This window comes from Chenopodium quinoa, unplaced genomic scaffold (assembly GCF_001683475.1).
Source record: "Chenopodium quinoa cultivar QQ74 unplaced genomic scaffold, ASM168347v1, whole genome shotgun sequence".
Taxonomy (NCBI): domain Eukaryota; kingdom Viridiplantae; phylum Streptophyta; class Magnoliopsida; order Caryophyllales; family Amaranthaceae; genus Chenopodium; species Chenopodium quinoa.
In genome coordinates, this window is record NW_018742817.1 from 711,279 (window position 1) to 716,252 (window position 4,974).

The 4,974-nt window shown below is 35.7% G+C and overlaps 1 pseudogene; it reads left to right on the top strand.

Annotated features, from left to right (window-relative positions):
- LOC110725980 lies at nucleotides 1-4,000 on the top strand (annotated as a pseudogene).
- Nucleotides 4,001-4,974: the final 974 nt, after the last annotated feature.

Genomic DNA, 4,974 nt, shown 5'->3' on the forward strand with positions numbered 1-4,974 from the left:
CATACAAACTTACAAAACGAGAAAAACAATGAAGATAAATTATAAGTTGACCGATTGCCTATGTTTTCTGGTTATCTTGCTGTGTTTTGAAGTAACAATGGCAAGTATGGACCAGAAATTCCCACCACAAAAGCAGGAAACTCAACCAGGAAAACAATATTTGATGAATCCACTTCCTATTTCTTTCGATCCTCATTATATACCTTCCAAAAAGCTTCATGTAAGACTTACATCATTTAATTTAGCTTAATTAGCTTCATTTCTTCATGTTAATCTAGGTTTTTAAAATTAATCAATGAAAATTATTTATTTAGGATGTTAATGCAACATTGCAACTACTTTCACAATTTGTTATCTATTTAAACATACAATTCTAAGGGTAATACATAAGCATTGCACTCCTTACATATTTTCTAGTATGCTATTAATATAAGGGTGCATGCTCAATGATGTGTCAATAGATTTTATTAATGTTTGATTGCATTTAAATATTTTATTTATTATACATTAATTTACTAAACTAAGAATTATTTGTATCAATTTTTTAAAATTGTCCTTATTACTCATTATACTTGTGTTCTCTAGTAACTATGTATCCTCTCTTTAATTATAAGTCCTATGAAAACATAATAAATGTACCTCAAAACTCAATGGAAGGTTCTACTTGATAGCATATTTTTGCACATTCCTTATACAATGGATTTATTTGTTTTGGGAGGGGGACTGGTTTAGGATGGTTGAGAGATTAATTTGGGAGGTTAGGTGCTGTGGTTTCTGGTAGGTGGATGGTGGTTTCATGTGGATCGGGTTGGGTTGTGGGTTGTTGGTTCGGGTTGGTCAAGGCCGGGGCTGGTCAAGGGTTGGGTTGTTGGGGGTGGTTTTTGTGGTGGGGAGAGTACGTGACTTATTTAAATTAATAAGAAGAGTAGGTTATTATGTTGAATTAATAAAAAAAATGGAGAAATAATCTACGTTTGAAGACACGTCTTGAAAACCGTAAAAGGTTAAATGGAGCAAAAAAATAAGTGATTGAGGGAGTATGCAATAGTCGAATGTATGTCACTTGAGATAGTTAAATCCAGCAATTAAAATTTGCAATTTTACAAAGATACACCTTGTAGAATTACCCAAACTTAATTTGGTGTTAATAATACAAAAGTGAAGATTGTAAATGTTGAACATTATCGTTATTACAGGGAAAGGTGGCATTGGTAACAGGAGGTGATTCAGGGATAGGAAGAGCAGTGTGTTACTATTTCGCACTCGAGGGCGCAACCGTGGCGTTCACGTATGTTAAAGGGCCAGAGGATAGAGATGCCGATGATGCTTTGGCTTTGATTTGAAAAGCGGCCAAAGAAAATGATGCAGGTGAGCCCATTGCCATTCCAGCCGAGTTCCGCCGAGGCGAAAAGGAATGCAAGTACGTGGTTGATGAGGTGATTAGCCACTTTGGGCGCATAGATGTGTTGGTGAATAATGCAGGAGTACAATACTATGCAAAGAGTATTGATGAAATCACAGAGGAACAAGTGAAGAAAACATTTGAAATCAACATCTTCGCCTATATTTTCATGGCAAAGTAAGTATTTTAAGATGATATATTTTTAGGAAAATTTCACATTTGCTACCAGCAAAAGGACCCTATTTCACATTTGCTACCCCTTTAAAATTTTATTTTATTTTACTACCACCGAAACACACTAACTTTCATAATCACTACCACTTAACGGAATCCGTTAGATTTTCCGTTAAGTGGGTCTATAACGACACGTGTCGTGTTATTATTGGCCAAAAAAATTAAAAAAATAAATAAAAAAAAATTAAAGAAAAACCTAAACTACCCAGCCACCACCCCCGCGCCACCACCCCCTTCCCCCCAACTCACCGCACCCCTCCCTGAAACCACCACCCGCGTCGCACCACCAGCCCAACCCACCTGAACCCTCCCCCTCCCCCTCCTTTTCCCGCAACCGCGTCGCCCCCCAAAACCACCAAAACTAAAACCCTAGATCCCACCACGGCCACGAATCTGGCCACAAATGGCCGAAATCGGCCGGTTTTAGGCCTCAGTGGCCTTAACCGGCCGATTTCGGCCTTTTAAGGCCAGATTCTTGGCCTTTTTTTGGGACGAGGGTTTTGGGTTTTTGGGGGCGACGCGGTTGCGGGAAAGGGAGGGGGAGGGTTCAGGTGGGTTGGGGATGGTGGTGCAACGCGGGTGGTGGTTTCGGGGAGGGGTGCGGTGAGTTGGGGGGGAAGGGGGTGGTGGCGCGGGGGTGGTGGCTGGGTAGTTTAGGTTTTTCTATTTTTTTTTTCTTTTTTTCGAGGGGAGAGGGGCTGAGATTGAGGTGGATTTCGAGGGGAGAGAGGGGCTGATCGGGTTTTCAAGGGGCTGGGAATGCGACGCCGGCGCCGACAATCAGGGTGGTCGGAGTTGCGGGCGGCAGGGGATTGGGCTCAGGCAACTATGGCAGTGGCTTAGTGGCTGGGCTGGACGGTGAGTGGTGGTTGCGGCGGATTGGCAGCTGGTGGGTGGGAAGGAGTGGTGGTTGGACGGTGGTTGGGTGGTGGTAACGGAAATACTAACGGTGTAAGTCAAGTGGTAGTGATTATAACAGTTAGTGTGTTTGGGTGGTAGTAATATAAAATAAAAAATTAAAAGGGTAAAAAATGTGAAGTAGGGTCTTTTTGTTGGTAGCAAATGTAAAATTTTCCATATTTTTATTTAAACATATATATCACGAATCAAATTATCAAATCATAATAACTCTGTGTTTGTTTTATTGATTTCATTTTTTCAACCAAAACTAATTATTGAGGGTTTCTTCATGGTCATTAGGTTTTTGTTTTTTTTTGAAACAAAATCCAAAAACAAGAAATCTATTGTCAATTCGTTTTCAAAATTATTACGATTTTGATAAATTAAACTATTTTTTATTTCATTATATGATTTTACAAAAACATAAACAAAATAATATAAAATTAGGCAATATCGTACGAATCCTAACTCAATTAGTTAATGTAGGTTGTACTTTTTTTTTTTTTGAAACATAATGTAGGTTGTACTTAAAAGCTAAAAGTTTAAGTAAACCAAAGCTTAAATCTCATATACATAATTAGTCTTTATTTAGCTATCCGACTCCTATCTCACTATTCACCGAGTGTTTGGAATTTCTAAATTATGCAAGTCATGGGAAAAGTCAAAATGTTGGGTAGATGTTTTTGGTCCAAGATGAAAATGTAGAATTATTCAACTCTCTTTGACTTGGATTTTTTTTTTTTTTTTTTTTCCAAAATTGACTTGGGGTATTTTAATTAATTATAATTGATATATATATATATTTTAAATTGTAACGTTTGAGATTTTACACTATCCACAAACTTCATTGACCGTCTTTGTGATTTTTAATCTCATTTAGGCATGTATTGAAGCACATGAAAGAAGGAAGCAGCATAATCAACACGGCTTCAGTTTTGGCATACATAGGTTCAACAACACTAGTTGACTATTCTGCCACCAAAGGAGCCATAGTCAGCTTCACCAGGAGCCTCAGCCGTCAGCTCCTCGACCGACGTATACGAGTGAATGGGGTTGCACCAGGCCCCATTTGGACTCCCTTAGAAGTGGCTTCACTTCCTGTAGATGAGATTGTAACTTTTGGTTCACAGGCGCCAATGGATAGAGCAGGACAACCTTACGAACTCGCACCATCCTATGTTTTTCTTGCAAGTAACCAAACTTCGTCCTACTTTACTGGCCAATTCCTCCATCCTAATGGTATATTTTGGTTCCTTGTGTTTCCATTAATTGTTTCTTGTTATATATATATTATACACACACATATATATATATATATATATATATATATGAAATTTTGTGAAAAACTACCTATTATAGTCCAGAATTTGCGAGAAACTACCTATTCAAAAAATGTTGTAATTGACTACCTAACTTTTGAAAAATGTTGCAGTTAACTACCTTACGCCGGATAATGAAGTTTGACTAAAATTTTCCAACGTTGACTTGATCACATGACACTTAGTGACCATCGTGTGGGAAATTTGTGACAAAATTTGGGAAAGAAAAGGGTCATAAGTGTCACGTGAACAAGTTAACGCCGGAGAATTTTGGTCAAACTCCTTCATAATCCGGCGTAAAGTAGTCAATTACAACATTTTTCAAAAAATTAGGTAGTCAATTACAACATTTTTTTTAATAGGTAGTTTTTCGCAAATTCTGGACTATAATAGGTAGTTTTTCACAAAATTTCCTTATATATATGTGAAAATACTACATATAGCATACACTAATTACATTGATTTATGCGTGTTTTCGTCATAAATTTCTAATTATATACAATTTTCAATAATGTTTTTTTTTTGAAGGAAATTTTCAATAGTGTTTTTAATGCTTATATATAGCTCTAAAAGATATGTATAGCATTATCCATATAAATACACTACTCTATTTCTAAATGATATTACTCGCATCATTTTACTTTTTAGTCTATTTTTAAAAAGTTCTTAACAGTTTAAATTATTTTATTTTAAAATACCTACATTTTCTCCCCTTTTATCACCCACATTTTTCTTACACGTACTAAAATTTTTAATTACTATTTTAAATTATTTAACCAACTTTACCAATATAATCCTCTTTTTTACAAATATATTAATGCTCGAACACAAACTCTCTTAGGTTCTAATCTTCATCTTATTTTTGCTGAACTTACTGAATTGAAACTTTAAATTCATTGACTTTTTTTTTCTAAACTTAAATTATTTATATTGTATGTTATTTTTGAAGAATTAAATGTTCATATCAAATAGTAACAAAGGAATTATTTTAAGACTATAAACATTATGTTCATGTAACGCCAAAATTATATAAAAAAACATTTGTATTTCATTAATTAAAATTTTGAAAAATTGCTCCCATTAATCTGAACTTTGCCCCATCCGCCGAAATTAATCCCA